This window comes from Rhodnius prolixus, unplaced genomic scaffold (genome assembly GCF_049639745.1).
Source record: "Rhodnius prolixus isolate KJV_2025 unplaced genomic scaffold, Rpr scaffold_5, whole genome shotgun sequence".
Classification (NCBI taxonomy): domain Eukaryota; kingdom Metazoa; phylum Arthropoda; class Insecta; order Hemiptera; family Reduviidae; genus Rhodnius; species Rhodnius prolixus.
Window position 1 is genome coordinate 44,678,026 of NW_027411624.1, and position 20,364 is coordinate 44,698,389.

At 36.6% G+C, this 20,364-nt stretch overlaps 1 protein-coding gene across 7 annotated transcripts in view; it reads left to right on the plus strand.

The window, feature by feature from the left end:
- Positions 1-20,364, plus strand: part of for (cGMP-dependent protein kinase for) — a 334,414-nt gene that overhangs the window by 277,911 nt on the left and 36,139 nt on the right. The window lies entirely within an intron of this gene.

Here is a 20,364-nt window from a genome sequence, read left to right on the forward strand (position 1 = left end):
TTTTACAGAATGTTGTACACTACGTACCGGAACTAATGCACTAAGGAACAAAAGGAACATTTCTGAACTAGTGCGAGTTGGACAGAAATATCTGTCTCTCTCTTCCTGTCAATTGAATTATTTCAAGGAAATTCAAGGTGATTTTTTCCTTTTCTGTTAAACTCCTAAAAGATAATTGGTTGATTTCGATTATTACTTTTTTTTTTAGTGAAAAGTATCCAATAAATGAGATAGATAATATTTCAGGGAAAGTTCAATTTTTGTAATAGATTTCACCAGCTGGCGGAAAAAAAACATCTGGACGCATAAGATGAGGTTTCAGCGTCTTCGTAGTGATTGGTCCATCTGTCCATTTGATGTCACTATTAAAAGACTGGCCAGGCAAAAGCAAAAAATTTCATATTTCGTCAAGGATTCCTTAATCATCATTTCCTGCCTCACCGATCGATATTTTAAAGGATGAATGAGCTGAAATATTCCCTAATTTAACCCTATTTTTTTTTTCAGGGATTGCTCAGGATTAGCATCCTTGGTCCAGTACATTGCATATACTAGCTGACATTTTCACCATTCGCTAAACAAGCCCATAATTTCACTGAAATGGTACCAGCCTAACTAACAACTACTTCTCTCTTTTTAGAAGTGCCCTGAACAAAAAATGTTACAGGTTAAAAATCGTCGATAAAATTTTAGAGGAAAAATATCAAAATATGTGAACAATTAATTTAGAGATAAGTGTTACTTCCGGTGGGGGGATTAGTTGCTAAATTTTAGTCTAAAAAAGTAAAAAAAAGTAAAATAATCGCCTATTTTTTCAGGCGAAGCTTAACGTCCAACTACCATTTACTAGGTATTGTGGACGGAGGCGATTAGCAAACATACTTTACTGTAAATTTCTTTTATTAAACATTAAATAAAATCCAAGGCCTAAGACCGGGAATCGAACCCACTAAACCAACAATACATCCTAGCATTGCGGGTCTAGCCTATAACCGCCTAACATACTTTACTGTAAATTTCTTTTATTAAACATTAAATAAAATCCAAGGCCTAAGACCGGGAATCGAACCCACTAAACCAACAATACATCTTAGCTTTGCGGGTCTAGCCTATAACCGCCCAACATACTTTACTGTAAATTTCTTTTATTAAACATTAAATAAAATACAAGGCCTAGAGACCGGGGATCGAACCCACTAAACCAACAATACATCCTAGCATTGCGGGTCTAGCCTATAACAGCCTAACATACTTTACTGTAAATTTCTTTTATTAAACATTAAATAAAATCCAAGGCCTAAGACCGGGAATCGAACCCACTAAACCAACAATACATCCTAGCATTGCGGGTCTAGCCTATAACCGCCTAACATATTTTACTGTAAATTTCTTTTATTAAACATTAAATAAAATACAAGGCCTAGAGACCAGGGATCGAACCCACTAAACCAACAATAGATCTTAGCTTTGCGGGTCTAGCCTATAACCGCCTAACATACTTTACTGTAAATTTCTTTTATTAACCATTAAATAAAATACAAGGCCTAGAGACCGGGGATCGAACCCACTAAACCAACAATACATCTTAGCTTTGCGGGTCTAGCCTACAACCGCCTAACATACTTTACTATAAATTTTTGTCATATTAACCGTTAAATAAAATCCAAGGCCTAGAGACCGGGGATCGAACCCACTAAACCAACAATACATCTTAGCATTGCGGGTCTAGCCTATAACCGCTCGGCTACCATGGCGCCTTTATTGTCTAGGAGCCAATCAAAATTTGTTTTTTGATTTCTTCTTCGGTGGTTTTAGCTTTGGGAATATACTGTTCAGATAATCTCCCATCTTTAAAAACCAGTTTTTGGGAGAAGGGGATTCTAGGATTCTCAAAACGGTTTCTTTTTCCAGAAGCAAATTGATGGGGACTACTTGGCCACTATGTAACCAACAAGCTACAAATTTCTTGATAACAATCAAGATAGTACCGATCAAGTGAAACCTTGTTAATAAACATTTTTTCACCAACTCAGACACAAACGGACAATAATACGAGAATTTAAGCGTGAAGGACTTACAACGTTTTTTTTTTTATATACTTTTTGTAACTAGATTTTTCCATTTGTGTCATAAACTGTTGAACACACCAAGGCCGTGTTAATATTACAGCTTTTGTTTTGTTTTAGTAACGATTACAAAATAAAGAGAAAAAAAAAAATTGGGAAGGTTATTTTTAGCACAGTGCTTTTTGTAATCGATTTTCGTCTGCCCTCTCTTAATTGATATATTATATCAAATTTTTTTTAATTTAGCAGACTCTATATGAATACACCACACAAACATACAAAGCACAGTTATTCATTTTTTTTAAATCACCATATTTGTATCCATTGAGGTTTTTTTTTACCGACATTTTTCCTACTGCTAAGTCCATGTTAGCTTCTTTTTATACCTTAATAACAGGAACCGAAAAAATACGGGAAGTGTGACGAGAGTTGATTTGGTTTACTCGTATTATACTATAATATGTATCTAAATGTACGAAACCAGTGGTATATTCTTTTTGCAGTAACAGAAAACTGATTAATGCCCAATAAATATAAATGCATGTTTAAAAATAAATAAAAATAAATAATAAAGTGATAGAAGTAGTGTCATCATTTAATTTAATCAATGAAGAAAGATTTCCTCTGTTTTCAACCAGCTGTTTTTGTTCTTAATTGATTTTATTTAATATTTTCAGTTATGTACTTATATTTCTGTATTAATTTATAAAAATGTAATATTAAAGTTGTAATTGATGTGAACTGAACTATACCTTTAAAAGGAGCTACAGCAATTTTGCTGAATTACTACTTATGTTAACGAGTATATCTAATCACGTATTTGTACATTTAGAGCAATAAATTGCTTACTTTTTTTTTTTTTTGGCGCATCAACTGCTGAGGTCATTAGCGCCCGGAGCTTTTTCCAGTGCACTGCCGGCCTCCGGACAGTGTTCTCTCGTTACAGACAACACTGTCCATCACCGGACAGTGAGCTGTAAGAAGCTCCTAGGAAGAGAAAATCTAAGGGTCAGCAGCTGGTTTCGAACCCGGGACCTCCACGTGGGTGTCCAGTACGCTAACCGTATTATTGTTTTTTTTTGTTTTTTTTTTTAGCGCATCAACAGCTGAGGTTATTAGCGCCCGGAGCTTTTTTCAGTGCACTGCCAGCCTCCTGACATTGTTCTCTCGTTACAGACAACACTGTCCATCACCGGACAGTGAGCTGTAAGAAGCTCCTAGGAAGAGAAAATGTAAGGGTTAGCAGCTGGATTCGAACCCGGGACCTCCGCGTGGGAGTCGAGTACGCTAACCGCATAGCTAATCCCTTCCCTTATTTTTTTTTTTTTTTTTTTTTATGATTTAAGGCGCGTCAACATCTATGGTTATTGGCGCCCCCCTTCCCTTATTATTATTATTTCGAATCCAGGGATCTTAATGGTTGAATAATTAGCAGTTTTCTGTTTCGATTGTTTTTATTTAATTCAAAATGACATTCAATATGCGCACAGACATTACAACTAGCAGTACTGCAGGTTATGCTTAGGGTAGGTTACATAGTTAGATTTAAATGATGGTTGCTCTTCAGATGATATTGAAAAGTGAAGGTTGCTAAATTTACACTGAAAAGAGCCAATAGCAGAGATGAGATAGATAGCTTTAAAAGCGATATAATATTGTATTTTGGGGGTACATTTACGTTTTTATCGATCAGCCACTATCATATCGATCTGATAAGGAAGCCACTGGAGCCTAAATTTTCATTCATCAGTTCAACTCAGCTGTGACCATAACCTATAGTGTTGTAACAGTCTTGCAATGTAATATTTCCCAACTACTGCTTTGGGAGAGTCAGCGCGGAAGGTCGTTTACGATGGTAAAAGTATGAACATATTAATTAGGTAATTAGACAAAGACATCAAACGGGATTGCACATTTAGTTAGTTTAAAGCTGCGATAAGCTGTAACTCGCTCTGAAAAACGTTAAAAAAAGGTTTTCAGCTTGGATTTTGGTTAAAAATGGTTTAAAAGTATATCGTGGCCGACTAAGAGATATTAATTTCGGTTCTTCCCTGGTGCCTCTTGAGACCGCATATCTGCTCCAATGTAAAAAAAAGGGGCCCGGTTCTAGGGAGCGTTAGTTTTAACTCCGGTAACTGAATTCGGCTGGTTTCAGGCAGTTTCCTGTCGCTCCATATCCATTGCCGGACCTGTGAGGGGCTCCTTCTAAGATCTACTTCTGAGAGGCATCTGAATACGAACCCTAGATTTACGCGAAGGGATCCAGTAAACCTCAGCTGATTCCTTCCATAAAACAATGTTACTGTTTTTACGTATTAACCTACGTCACCGTTTATTACAAAGGAATTTCCTGTAAACAGTTTTAGTGACAGCCAATTATTTGGTACAGCTTGAATTGCTTTCCTATCAGTAATTACGTCACAGGCTATGTAGATTTGGTAACTTTAAAGATCCATCTGTTAAAGTGGTTCAACTTCACTGCTTCCATAACCACTATTGTTACCAACTGGAGTTAGCTAGAAGAAGAGGATATTAAAATAAATGGTTGATTACCATGAGGGGGCATTACTTGTTCCGGTTTTAGGATTTCCTATTTTAATACTGTAACGCCAGTTAGCAAAGGATGGAAGGATGGTGGAGAGGTTGGATAGACAATACAAGCCCTGCAAATATACGGAACGCCAGCCGTGCATTGCAAGATTCCCGTTTCCTGAGATAACAGTACGAATTGTCCGGCAATCTACTGCTCGCAGCCTACAAGGGGAACTTCATGCCCTGTTTAACTTTTTGATTCTTTTGATCCTATTTCCGTCTCGCTTCCAATAATCTATCAGTTATTATCCTCTCTAATAGATATCACCACTCTAATCACGACATTTCGTAATGTTCAACTTCCGAGTTGATTTTTGTATGTTTATTTAGTTCCTTCCTGGTCTAAAAGTTGAACATGTGGTTCGATCCGTAATGCTGGATAATAATAGTGATTTCAGACGTCTCCCAGTGATTTCAGCAGTTTTCCAGTGAATATGGCCGTCTCCCAGTGATTTCAGCCGTCTCCCATTGATTATGGCCGTCTCCCAGTGATAATGGCCGACTCCTAGTGATTTTAGCCGTCTCCTAGTGATTTCAGCCATCTCCCAGTGATTATGGCCGGTTTTTACAATTTCTATCCATCTTCAGAATGAATCATCTCACTTCAAACTACAAAGTCTAAACAAGTTCATCCCAATCTTCTTCAACCAAAAATACATTCTTTTCATTACTGTTCTTCGGCAAGTAATATGGCCAATGATTTGAGGAAGGCACGACTTCGGTGTTAAAACCTATCTATCGTCATACATTAAAGTTGAGCTATAAGTTGATTACACTTAGCCCCGTTCAAGTCTGAGCTAACATTGGTTCTAAAGACCATCCCCGTACTCGTGTAATTCTATAATTAAGGAATTCCTGTATTTTAACTTTTCATTTTACTGTTCCCTTTAACCATGACTTCATTTTGTCAGCTCAGTAGTTTGTACTGAGCGGAGCCCTAATTGCCTCATGTCCGCTGGAGTTTGTTAACCTTGTAGTTGTCTCACGTGTGTAGCTGGAGATAAGAGAAGAAAGTTGGTGCACGTGTCTGGCCAGCTGGGCGAAAGCATATCTCCAGTCAGATAGTATCTCCTTCCTCAGCCTCTGGACCACACTCTCTCTTTCATTTAACTATGTCTCTTTAAGTAATTGATTCCTGCTAAAGGCTTACTGATTTTCAGTTAGGAGGTTTTCATTAAAGTGTAACGTACAGCCAGACATATTCACTTATATTTTTGCTCACTTCTTTACCATTAATGTTATCTGCTTTCAGATTAGCTCATTTGAACTGCTTTGTGAATTAATTAGGCATAAATATGATCAATAGCAAGAACACCCAGTTTCTGGTAAATGTGGACGAACGCCCCCCCCCCACATAAATTCACACATTCCCAAAAAACTGGGGGGGTAATTTTTCTTCCAATACGGGAAATATTTACTCAGTTTCAAGAAAAATTTTCGAAACCACAGTTTTGAGTTGAAAACTTAAGATGTCTTCTTGTAAAAATGGAAAATTTCTTGTACTTCCGGGGTGACCTATTTTGGTCAAAACGTGATTTCCACTAGTTCTGTGATCTACGTGATCTTCCCTAAAGTCCTTCTTGCCCATTGGGAAAAATGGTCTAGTTCAGAGAAATCTCCAGAAATCTTGGGGTTCCTGGTGGGCGCTAACGGACAAAACATGTAGGAAGTCAGTAACCCCATGCTAATTCTTTGTTACCCCAAAATGGGATATAATCAATGTAAATATTCCAATATACATAAAAGAAATAACTTTCATATTACCGGAAGAAATTGAAAGCAATCATAATCAAGTTTGATAGACTTTTATTTATTTCCGCATTTTTTTTTTTTTTTGTTTTCTTCTTTACTTTAATAGCGCGGTGATTGGTGGGTTTAGCCGGATATAATCGACCTTTCTCTTTCCGCACTCACAGAGAAAGGCAGACTCGCCTGCATTTCCGTTCATTGCAATTGAACAAAAAAGTAGTCAATCCTTTATCCTGGTATAATTTACTAGTGCTGCGTGCATCTTAAGTTCTGGACAAAACATAAACTAAAAATCTAGTTACAAGATTGCAGCTGCACATTCTACCTCCTCGAAGAACAGCTGCATGACCCGACATCTGTGACCCTTCTTCAATTCGCTCGCTCGCCTCTGACGTCACTAGTTGTTGTAATCCCCACTCTTTTTTTTTTATTGGATCAGATAGTAATGAGGTCGTTCTTCAGTATTGTTGCTTCTTAAATTTCTTTGATGTCAAGATGAATTTCTTGGTAGAAATACGATGAGGATGACCTCATTCTTTTTCTTTAAGATATTTGTTCATCATGGTGGGGTGGGGGTAACTTTATTACTAATTATTACTACCAGCAAGATGTTTAATGAGAACTGAAATAAATCTATGGTAACTAGCCACATGGTATTTATTATTGCCACGATTACAAACCATTGTTTTCTTATTAGTTTCCCTCATTGGCAGAAATTTAGACCAATCGTGGGTTGTCCTATTGCTTATGATCGCACCTCGTTCCAACAACTTACTTTTACAGGGTGATCCATTTAAAACGCCCCAATCGCTAATCACTTTTTAGGAAAGCGGAATTCCCCCCAAAAAAAACCCACGAAGTAAACTATATGTTTTGTTTTTTTTGGTCTAGTTTTCAAAATTTTCCACCCACCGATGCTGTATCTTCATTTTTGGCGGAGTTACGGGCAAAAACCTGATCGAGGTTTCATTAGGACCACTGGTTTTGACAATTGTTTATGATAACTATATAAAAAATTGTGATAAATGTCGTTGATCTTGTTTCGATATCCCTAGTATTTGTCGAGATATTTTGAGATCACAAAGTTACAATTTTATCTATTCGTGAACGGTTTTCAATATTAATTTTCCACCAGAAATTCACGTTTTGGGAGGGTCCTCTGACTGCTAAAAATGTTATTGGTGACGCAAAGTGAAAAAATAATAATAATTGAAGATTTTAAGAAATGTAGTGTAATGTAATGGTTGTGAGTGTATTAGGATAAATTTGTTTTATCATCAAATAAAAGCAACCATCACATCATTTTAATGTAACCCGTATGCAAGATTGCTTGATCTATGATTACGGTAAGAATATCGTAAATAATAACTTCCCTAAAAAGTTATTAGTGATTGGTGCGTTTTAAATGGATTACCCGATATAATGGGAGTTCTCACAAAACAAGTTAGGACATGTTCGCAACAAATACGTCACACGCAATGTCTGGTTCTATTCACTTATAAGTGAATTCACAAGAGTGTTTATAATTCAAGACTATGAAATCGCTTTACCGGAAGTAAGCATTTACAAAATAGATTACCATGTGATCATTTAAATAGGAAATCATTTCCTCCCCCCCCCCTATTTTTGGATTGGAAATTTATCCAAAAAAAACTATAATCAAGCTGTAAGATTTAGTGGATAGTATTAAGGAAATTAAAGTTATAATCTTGGAACGATTATAATATGGGACGCCGGCGGACCACTTCCTTGACCTTTCACTCATGTCCAGGAACTATAACGGTGGGGTGGGGGGAGGCTCAAGGCCGGCCAGCCGAAGTAACACACCGGTTACGCCCCGATTTGATCGTTTTTATTAATATAATCTATGTTTTACAGTATGCTGGCGTTTATTGTTTATGATTTTCAATTACTTTCTCTTAATGTAGTACGTCAGCGGAAGTAGTACGATTGAGTCAAATTGTCGGATATCAAGTGTTCTCGCCGGATGTACCCGTTTTCAAGGTACCTTTCGTAAGTCTCAATGGTTTTTACCAAATTGAAATTTTGCTAGCTCTTCAAATTTGAGACGAAATCAATCAGAACACATAAAAATAAAATCAAACGTCATATAAAACAAATAATAAGTAAAGTAAAGTAATCGCCTATTTTTTCAAGCGGGGCTTTACGTCCAACTACTAATTAGGTGTCATGGACGGAGGCGACTAGCAAACATACTTTACTATAAATTTCTTTTATTAACCATTAAATAAAATCCAAGGCCTCTAGACCAGGGGGAATCGAACCCATTAAACCAACAATACATCTTAGCTTTGCGGGTCTAGTATCTTAACCGCCTAACATACTTTACTATAAATTTCTCATATTAAACATTAAATAAAATCCAAGGCCTAGAGACCGGGTATCGAACCCACTAAACCAACAATACATCTTTGCATTGCGGGTCTAGCCTATAACCGCTCGGCTACCGTGGCGCCTATAAAACACATAATAAACGTCCAATAAAATCAAATAGTTTAAACAAATCTAATTAAAAATATTTTTACCTTCCTATAGTTTTTAACAAACAAACCTTTGTTCACTTTCATGATGACCGCCAGAATGCAGTATTGCGTTTCATTTCAATTTATCCTAAATAGGTATTTTTGCAATCAGTTTGCAATAGATGCGGGATGAACAATCCGCGGCCCTTCCACACTTTCTTGTGCGGCCCCTTTCCACAGTTCCATAAAAAGTTATAGTAAAATAAAAAATAAAAAAATTTTTTTTAGTAATTTGTAACTTTTCAACATATCTATACATATTTTAACATAAATTACCAAATATTGGAAGAATTATTTGCTGAAAAATCAATGCCAAACTTCTCAATAAATATGTAATAATTGAGTTACATTATACATTAAATATTGAATTGAATTACATTTCTTTATTACTGTATTGTCGTACCTTTATCATTCAATATTTTTATTATTATATTTTACGCTCTTCAATGCGGCCCCCCACGCAACACTTTTAAATTTGTATCCGGCCCATTCTAAAAAAAGAAAAAAGAAAAGGTTGCCCATCCCTGAAATATATTATTAATCTCTGTTAGGTACTTAGCAGAAATAAATGTCATTTTAATTGCCACCAATCTAATAACTAATATCGATATAAAAATCGAACTCCTTAATATTTTTAATTGCTTTTACAATTAAAGCGACTGCAGTTCATTTGTTACTAGTAAACAAGTCTATCTCGTGTAACATGATTTAAATAAATGAAATTATTAATAAATGACATTAATGTAATTACTCAGTAATTTTGTCGTTACGAATCAATTCAATAATTACCATTTATTATACACTAAAAAGTAATCGACTTTTTTAAACGTCCAACTACTAAATTGGGTGTCGTGGAGGAATGGTTGTTTCTACGAATTAATGATAATTATTAAAATACTATAATAGTTCTTAAAGTAGTATCTTGGAAATACAATAGATAATTGCTGAACAAAGAAGTTCCGATAACAAAGTATTTTAAAGCTCCTTCCCCTCCTGTTTCCTGTCTAAAGGAAGAAGATTGGACGTGGACCATCTGGGTTCTTAAGGGTTCCGTTCCGTTGACACTAATAATACGTACCGCAGACAGAGGAACAGTCTCAACTTCTAATTTTAAAGGAATTAGTCTCTCCGCTACAAAAACCAAGGGAATCTTACAAAAAAGACTTCAACAAAAGGAATCCAAATAAACAAAAATTGGAGGGATGTAAGAAAAAGTTGATGCATATGTTTTACAACTTAAAAGGCATTTAATGTAAGTAATATGTGCACTTATAAGCCGAGCTTACAATATGATGTGATAAGGTGCATTTAGGTTACAATGAAATAGATGATATTTTGATTCAATCGGGAGAAGCCAGTTGGAGGAGTCGTGGCTACCATTAGCTCTCGATAAAGCTAAAACTTTTGGAGCGAAGTTCAAGGGTTAAGGATAGGAGTTATTAGTGGTTCCCTGCTGAACTCTTTTTTTTTTAAAGATCGAATCCTTTTTTGCTGGCTCTTTAATGTGGGAACTGTTCTTGTTTCTCCCGTAACCTTTGCCCTTAATGGCTCTTTCAAGTGGAAGCTGTTCTTGTTTCTCCCGTGACCTGTGCTCTTAATGGCTCTTTAAAGTGGGAAATGTTCTTGTTTCTCCCGTGACCTGTGCTCTTAATGGCTCTTTAAAGTGGGAAATGTTCTTGTTTCTCCCGTGACCTTTGCCCTTAATAGAATTATCAAGGAAATATGTTTCAATTAGAAATATCCATTGAGTTTTACGAAGTTAAAAAAACAATTGTAGGAATCGTTTCCGATAAAAGATTGGAAAAACCAAAACAAACAAGTATTCTGAAATTAATTCTTTCCCAGTTGATCAAAGTTTCGATACCTAACTTTCGGTCAGATTCAATGGAAATAACGAGTTGTAATCGATATAAATAAAGTTTGAGCTTCCCTTTATTATTCGCTTTTGAGCAACCATTTTCTGAAAACTGCCTTTTGTTTTTTTTGGGGGGCCGAGGCGACATCGATGATCTCTGTACTTTCTCGCAGTCCACGTAAGAGAAAGTGGTATTTACGTACTTTTTACTAGGTAAGGTAGCGTACTCGCTTATAACTCGAATATTAATATAGTTTGAATAAAAATTCATTGCTATAAAAAGAAAAAACTATGAATGGATATTAATAAATCCCTCTTTGTTTCCTACGTTCACATACTTCTTGTTACTCAATTATGTGAGTATTCGGTGGCCAGTTGTAGACAATGTGAGCTCTTAAGACATCGTTGGCGGCTTCTACCTTTGTCACACCTGTTAGCTCTCAGACATCCGCCATATTCTCATACCCACGATTTACACATGAAAGTAGGCAATGCCGACTATATAGGCAAACCCTCCTATTTATGTTTTTTTTGCAATTTTTAATTACTCCGAGATTGTGTATTGGTTTCTTTATCTGGGTAAGCTGTAGCCGCTGTAACTCACCCACTTGCTAAACGCTGAACTACTCCTAATTTTGGAACCTGTTTAAAGTTAATAAATGGAAAAAAACAGTAGAAGTTATTTGGTTTTTTAGACGCATTAATAGCTGAGCTGGGCCCGGAGTTTTGGTTCCCTTCACTGCGGGCTTTAGGACATACCTCTGCCCTTTACAGACCACACTATCACCGGACAGTGAGCTGTAAGGGAGTAAATCTAAGGGCTACCAGCTGGTTTCGAATCCAGCAACTCCGGGCGGGAATCTAATGCGTTAATTGCTAATTCCTTTCCTTGTTAATGTTTTTTTTTTAGATGTATTGTTGGTTTAGTGGGTTCGATTCCCCAGACTCTACGCCTTGGATTTTATTTAATGGTTAATAAAAGAAATTTACAGTAAAGTATGTTAGGCGGTTATAGGCTAGACCCGCAAAGCTAAGAAGTATTGTTGGTTTAGTGGGTTCGATTCCCGGTATCTAGGCCTTGGATTTTATTTAATGGTTAATAAAAGAAATTTACAGTAAAGTATGTTAGGCGGTTATAGGCTAGACCCGCAAAGCTAAGAAGTATTGTTGGTTTAGTGGGTTCGATTCCCGGTATCTAGGCCTTGGATTTTATTTAATGTTTAATAAAAGAAATTTACAGTAAAGTATGTTAGGCGGTTATAGGCTAGACCCGCAATGCTAACGTGTATTGTTGGTTTAGTGGGTTCGATTCCCGGCCTTAAGCCTTGGATTTTATTTAATGGTTAATATGAGAAATTTACAGTAAAGTATGTTTGCTAGTCGACACCTAATTGGCAGTTGGACGTAAAGCCCGCCTGAAAAAAATAGGCAACTACTTTACTGTTACGCTTACGAGATCGAAATTGAAGAAATTTACGCCGACAAACATTGCTACAAAAAATAGGTGCACAGGAAATGACGTCACGCATATAAGCCTTGGGTAACTGTAGCATTTTCCCCACGTGCGTAAACCAAGAGCAGTGTAAAACTGGTTTGAGCATGTAGAATAGGCGCGGTGCGGCGACTTAGTAAAATTTGTTTTCAAAGAATTTGTTGCACAGCGCACAATGCAAGGAGAACTAGACTATTAATAGAATTTAATGTAATCTTGCAAACTTAAGCTTTTTTCTTTTTAATATTATACAGGATGTATGAGGAGGAGTGGTCGAAACTTCGGGAGGAGGATTCAGCAGCTCAAATGCAACCAAAAAAATATTCTCTTCACTTTGGCCTGATTCTCAATAGTGTCCAAGATTTTTTTTAACTTTTCCGTCTTTATTCGCGTTTTTTCGCCCATAAAAACGGCCACAACTTTTCTATCCTTTATCCTACAACAAATCTGCTTATTCCAAACGAAAGAGCATTAAATTTCCTATAAATCTACTTAACCCAGAGCCTCAAAACGTTTCTTATAACAATGAAATTTTTACTTTAATGTCTAAAAAATTCGTTCTCGATGATTTCTGTTAAAATTTTCAACTGCATTTTTTCAATGATTAATGAATCAAGGAGTCACCTAATTTCAGAAAAAGTTGCGCATTTATTGAGCTTCAAGATCATATGGATTTTTATGGCTTTTTAATAAAACCCTACCCCGAACAGAGGGGGTGTAAATGCAGAAAACTGGGATGTTTGCTTAACCGACTTTTCACTACTAATTTACTCAAATGTCAATTTTTGGAAAAGGAACAAAAAGAAAAGTAACCATTTTAGTTTTTAACAATTATTATTTAATAAAACGGAAGTAAAAAGTAAAGTAGCAAACTCATGATTTACTGGTAAGCGGAAGTAAAATAATTACACATTGCGTTAAAATCGAATCTTTTTATTACGAACATACTCATTAAGTCGTTCGTTATTAATCTTCAAATTTTACACAGACTCTTCTCTCCTATCTGGACCTATAATTCTTTTTTATGTTACTTTTTTTTTCCAGCCAAATCATTCCCACGGGGACATTTCTGGCTATAAAGTTTGCGTGTGTGAGAGAGTGCATTAAATGAAGGCTGTTGCAGTGGGAAGTGCACCGTATGAGGAGAGATACTTAAAAGGCAGAGTGTGTGTCTACTACAGAACAGTCCGTAGTACCGTTATCTCCTGACCAACTCCTCACCCCCCGCTGCTGCAAGTCTGCTCCAGCCGTAGCACACCCTCCTAATGTCTCCGTAAACATTATTCTGTTTATCTTATAATAAGGTCATTTCCATAGTTCTCCTTACGATTAATTACTTGAAACCATTTAAAAAATCCTTTGCTCTTTCCGTTCTACCGATTTACTCTCTTAAATGATCCATTAGAGTAAAATTTAGTTGTAAAATAGGGAGCATATTTAAGATAAGCCAAATGTCTAAAATGTTCAATCTCGTGAAATTTTGGATATGTACGTTAAACGGTTGACGAAGGAAGAAAAGCTGGACTGAACACTCGCACGACTGTCTATTACCGGAAACTGCCCCAAAACGGATGTTTCTAAGAGAGAATGAGCAATCAGTGGGTTTACGAAGTTTACTGAGTACGCGCCATTTTCAAGAAAGTAAACAAAGTTCATTGAGTAAAAAAGAGGTACACTTCCGTTTGAAGTTAATTCTCTTCAAAAAACCCAATTTTAGCAGTAGCGCACCTAGTTTTTGGAACCTTACATTAAAGGAACTTAAGAAGTACGAGGTGTGGCTATTAAATAACAGGAGTATTGCTATAAAACATTTTATTTTAAATTTATACATATTTAGTTATTATCACCTTCAATTTTACACCCCTCTCTTATCCCTACAACGCTCCATGCGAATTTACCATTGTTCAGAAACAGTGCTGGAAGTCTTTTTCTGTGAGCTCCTGCATGTGACGTGCCGCTTTTTCTTTTACAGCTTCACAGCGGACTGAAATCGTGTTCCTTTTAATGCAGATTTGACTTTGGGGAACAGATAAAAGTCACATGGGGGGGCCAGGTCAGGCGAATAAGGCGGATGGCCTTATAAACTGGAATGTTGTACTTGGCTAGAAACGTCTTGTGACAGACAATGCAGTGTGAGCCGGCGCGTTGTCTTCATGGAGAACCCTGAGGACTTGTTCTTCCACAAATCGGGTCGTTTTTATCCTTACTCTTTCACGGAGTTGAGCAAGCACCTCGCTGTAGTAATGTTGATTAATTATAATCGATATTTTCATCCGTTTTGGACGTGGAAGAGCGACCATGGCGGTCATCATCTCCGACGTCTTCTCGGCCTTCTCGGAAACGCTTGAACCACTCAAAAACTCGCTCACGTAATTAAAATTCATCACCATAAACTTCTTTTAATAAAAGATAAGTTTCAGTAGCGGTTTTACCCAAGTTTTGATGTGAAATTTCACGACAATTCGTTGCTTTACAAAATGTGTAGTATCATGTTTTCGGCAAAACGAAACTAACACCTCTTATACAAACGACGGTTCTGGTCAGACTGATTTCTCTACAAACACTTGAGACGCTGCACAATCGAAAGAGAAGGCTTTACGCAGCACAGTTGTGTCGGTCGTTAGGATTTGGCGAATGCATAGTTCTGTAGCCAGCATCAGTCTCGTTATTTAATAGCCACACCTCGTAAACTGTTCCAGCCTTTTTCCACCCAGAGGAACGCTCAATTGAATTTTTCGGGGAAATTTATGTCCCTAATTAGTGTACCCCAAGAAACGATCCAATAAAATTTGGCTCCTCCAAAACTTACTGAGGCATCCTTTGGGGGGAATGCGGTTGTAAACTCACAGGGAGTCTTAAACCGGATATTTCTGGTGAAAACTCAAAATTCGAAACACGTCACTTCCTCTTTGCTGCAAGTTTAGTAAACGGAAGTGAATTCTGTGCCCAGGTAGGGTACAAAAATCATTCCTGCAGGAAAACAAAATTGAATCAATACGTAAATCTTGAGTCTACATGCAATACAAGTCGGTCGGTAGCCAGAATCGTTCTACTTGTTCCCTTTTCTTCTGATTCCCTTATAACTTTCTTCATCTTAATTCCACGTTTTAATTACCTTCCCACTTTCCCCGCTCGGTTTCTTAATAAAATCTTTACCAAGGCTAATTAGTTTATGATTGATGAGAGAGAGTAATTAAATTGGTATCATTACTTGGAAGCTGTATTGTGATGTGAGAAGTTAGAGTTATGATTTAGTCTGATTCTGGTGGCTCTAATCTCACGGTAATGAATTTTTACTAATCATCTCCTTAAAATTTGTCTACTTTCCTATCTTTTCACCTGGAATACAAAAACAAATTTAGTGGATCTTGAAGCCCGAAGAAGAAGGAGTGGTTCTGCAAAAATGTTTTGTTTTGCGGGAATCTAAAAACTGGCACGAAGGAAGTGTTTATCCCGTCCAAACTTTTCTCTAACTTTGGTTTTCCAGCCAGTTCTCGAGCTAGTGTTTAGGGTAGGCCTCACTCTAAAGTGCTACTTCAGTATAATTTACGATTTTACAAAGTTCATAATATTGGTAAATGCAACTCGATAGCCTGTAGCTAGTAGAAAGTCTAGTGAGTGTGTACCCCCAGATTTCCGTTTTTTTTGTAAACAGGAAGTATTGCGTATTCAGGACACTTCCGTCTGGTGTAAACCAGCTCCACACATTCATAAGCATTGCTGCAGTTTTTGTGTATGATATTGAGTGATTTAGTGAGTCTTTGTTGACTAAGTGATTCAGAACATGTGCCAAAGATGTATTTGGGGGGGCGGGCATCATCTACAGCTTCGCTGTGGTTGTTGGACCTAAAAAGCTGGACTCGTATAACACCTCCTTAGCATGCAAAAAAACTGCTCCTGAAACCTGAACTCTCTGATCTTAATGCCTCCACTTCCGTTCTATTTTTTTGCGCTCTAATTTCGTTGAAATTTTTTTTTTGTTTATTGATTAAGAATATATTCAAAAATGTTTTATGAAATATCTTTTTAATTAGTTGGAAGAAGTCTTTATCTAATTAAAACTGTCCGGTAGGACAGTTGTATAAGGGTTGATCGTCAAAAACTGCACGAAAAAGCGTAACGTTGAAAAACACCCAAATTGGATAATTTTTTTCTCTTTTTCTATAAAAGATAAAATTCCCAAATTTTCTTTATAACATAGGGCAAACCCTCCTTTATAACTGTAGTTTTTTTGCAACAACTCAGATCTAATAGATTTTGAGAAAAAAGTGGCTGAAAATGAGCAAAAACGTCTATTTCAAAAATTGGTCTTGTTCTTGTTGTTGTTACCTATTTTGTAAACTGCGTAGCGCCTAAACGCTAGAACCAATTTTCATGAATGAGGTGTCATTCGATTCGGAATTTTAGATAGATGTGCCTTTTGGGGGTCTCGACGATCTATATCAAATGGGATCTAAACAGACTTTTCACAATGTAGTTTTTCAAAGAAACTTTACTCACACAAAATTGGTGGTAGAAGCCTATACTAATTGTAGTGCATGCAATGGTTTTCCTAACTTCACAACGAACTTAATATGTTAAGTCCACTTTGGCTAAGTTCCTATAATTGGAATTAGAGAGAATAAGGTTTTTTGCTCGCCTCCATATCCGAGAAGGATGTCGTCTTTCTTCCAGCAATCAATAGATATGATCTTGAGGAAATGGCTTTGTGGTACGGGGAATTGTTAGCGTACAGGGAAACTGGTGTAACTATACGCTAGTGTGTGCTCGAGTTTACTATATGTTTGTGCGTAGATCTGTGGTTATGTAAACACAGTCTGTAATTTCCTGCTGAACTAGCCAATCTAGGCTCGCATCTTCTCTCTCTGTTTTCCTCATTCACTCTCCTGCTCATCGCCAATCGCCAATTTACGTCATACAAATTTTCAATACGATAACTACACAGAATTTTCTCAACTAAGAAATGATTCTTATAAAATAAAAGTTAAAAAAAATCAATTCATTATTTCTCGTAACTGTACTAAGTAAGAGATGTTACTAAGTAATCCCTTTTTTTGGACTATTCTTGGGCAGGTTTGGTGTAGTAAGATCCCCCAGGATAATAACAGTCAGACTTTGAAGAAAATGAAATTAGAGGAAGTCGGAAGAGTGTCCCTACTGTGGACTTTCTTAGAGCGCCCTTAGGGTATCAACCCTTTCCCTGGTAGATTCCATCCCTTAAGGGTGAACAAGGGCAGCATACCTCTGCCTCTCTCTCTCTCTCTCATACACGAGATGTGGCTATTAAATAACGACACTGCAGTGTCTGTCAAGACGTTTCTAGCCAAGTACAACATCCCAGTTTATAAGGCAATCCGCCTTATTCGCCTGACCTGGCCCCCCATGTGACTTTTATCTGTTCCCCAAAAATCAAATCTGCATTAAAAAGGAACACGATTTCAGTCCATTGAAGCTGTGAAAGAAAAAGCGGCACGCGTTGTGCAGGAGCTGACAGAAAAAGACTTCCAGCACTGTTTCTGAACAATGGTAAATTCGCATGGAGCGTTGTAGGGATAGAGGAGGGGTGTATATTGAAGGTGATAATAACTAAATATGTATAAATGTAAAATAAAATGTTTTACAGCAATAGTCTCGTATTTAATAGCCACACCTCGTATCATCCTGCATCAACTTTTCATTTAACTGGAAAAAAGATTCCCCTAGTCGCACAACTTCTTTACATTTTTGGTCAGACGGAAGTCAGAAGTGCTAAATCTGGTGAATAGTATGGATTTCCAGAGAATTCATCGTGCAAACTTCATTAGTTTCCTCTTGCGAAAAATTATGGGCATTTGTGGTATATCGTACATTAATTTACATAAAGAAACAATAATTTTCTCACTATTTATGGAAGTAACTAATAGTTTTTTACTATCCTAGTACAGATAGTAATTACTATTCTAGACAATAGAACTAGTTTACCTTAATAAGAGCTGCGCTTTCTCTAGTTAAATTCTTTCTTACTCTTGAAGTTAAATACTTGGTTAGATAAGTTCAAAATGAGATGCATTTATATACTGTGCATGAAGATCAGATCTTAAAAAGTACTGACAGGAGCTCTTCTTTATGGGAGCAGTTAAAAACAAAATAGGAGGTAAAGTACTGTTCAGTAGACCAAACTCCTTTATAGGATCCTGATGGTTGAAATACTGAAGATCTATCCGCCATTTTCTCGCTCAGAGAGGTAAAAGAAACTTTCCTTGACCATGGAAGGCCTTTGTTTTTTTGCTTCCGCATCCCTTTACTGGGGGGGGGGGGATTCACTTTAAATAAGTTCAACGGGTTACCTTTGCTGCATCGAATTGCCATAGTCTTAAATCACCTTACTGGTTACCCTGTCCTCATCACACATGCGCAATATTAAGATGCAGTTAGGGAAGGGATTAGCTATGTGCGGTTAACGTATTGGATTCCTACGTGGAGGTCCTGGGTTCGAATCCAGTTGCTGACCCTTAGATTTTCTCTTTCTAGGAGCTTCTTACAGCTCACTGTCCGGTTAACTGTAACGAGAAAACACTGTCCGAAGGCCGGGGCAGTGCACTGAAAAAAAAACTCCTGGCGCCAATAACCTTAGATGTTGACGCGTCTTAAATCATTTTTTTTTAAAAAAATTAAGATGCAGCTTTACTAAGTTAAGTGTAGCAGTTTTATGAACTTCCAAAAACAAAATGGAGCTTTAAATCGGGAAATTCATGTTTTTGGAAACCCAATTTATGGAAAAATTATTTTTTTTAGTAGATAAACTAAACGTATTTTCAATTAGTTGAGATTTTCTCGGAAGAAAAACAATTTTCTTTACCCTATTTCTCCATGGAAATGAAAATGTTACCCAGGATTTGTTTTTTTCTTAAAAAAGTGCCTTCAATTTCAATTCAGTTGTGGAAACCGGAAACCGGAAGTACGTCTTTTCAGAACTTAATTTTTTGTTCTTTTAATTTGTGTTTTCATTGCTGTTATTTAGTCATTGAATGCGATTTTTTTTTGGTAATAAACAGCAAACTTTTTTTTTTTTTTTTTTTAACTATTCTCTTGAAAAAATTATTGTCACGGTTTTGGCGATTGATATAATTATTATAAAACATATTTTTGTATTTACAGTGGCGCTGTCAGGTAGTGGGTAGAGTAACTAACTGCCATATCTGTTTATCTTGTTTTTAAAAACCGATTCGTAGATACTAAACTAAAAAAAAACGTAATAGATTTAAAGATAATAAAAGTTTTGTGAATGTCACAGCCTCCTGGATTACAAACAGTTGTAACTGAGAGCCCAGTTCCAGACGTACCGAACGTGTGCTACAAAAAAAGGGACACCAAAGAGTTCGCCAACTGCCTTATAGATAGATACGTAGAAGCTCGTCTAACCGGTTTCATACTTCATGCGTCCCGTAGGTTGCGTCATTCTTTTTTGCTCTTTCAGATCTAAAGTCTTATTTTGCTTTCCGGTGCACTCACTTTGGTTAGTTATTATTAATTCATCACAAAAGAAAATCAAGATCTAAAGTTTTTTTTTTTCTTCATATTTTTGATCGGAAACTCAATAGTTTCAAGTTTGGATCGTGCAGGATTTCCGGAAATACCAGTTTAAGACCTCTTAGCGAGCGTTGGTAACAGTAGCATTTTCGATTTTTAGTTTTGATAAAGCCGCCATTCGATTATTCTATTCCCATCCGAGATTTTAGTTGCGCTTTTAATATTATTTGATATTGTATGATATTGTACTCGTACAACCGAGGTAGAACTGTATCTAGTTCCAATTAGGCACATTAGAGGTATGTTTAATATTGTGTTTTCCCGGGAACTCCTTTAGCAAAAAAAAAAATGCCGAAGAAAATTATTTCAGATAAAATCGATAGATATTTAGGTGTGGCAGGAACAGTATGCGAGTCTGTGTAAAGAAAATCGTTTTATCCATTATTCACCAAAAAAAAGAAAAGAAAAACAACTTGAAAATCGTCACCACAAAGCCATTACGTACTTCCAGTTAACTGTTTCCGGCCAAAAACCTTGGTACCTAGACGAAAGTATACC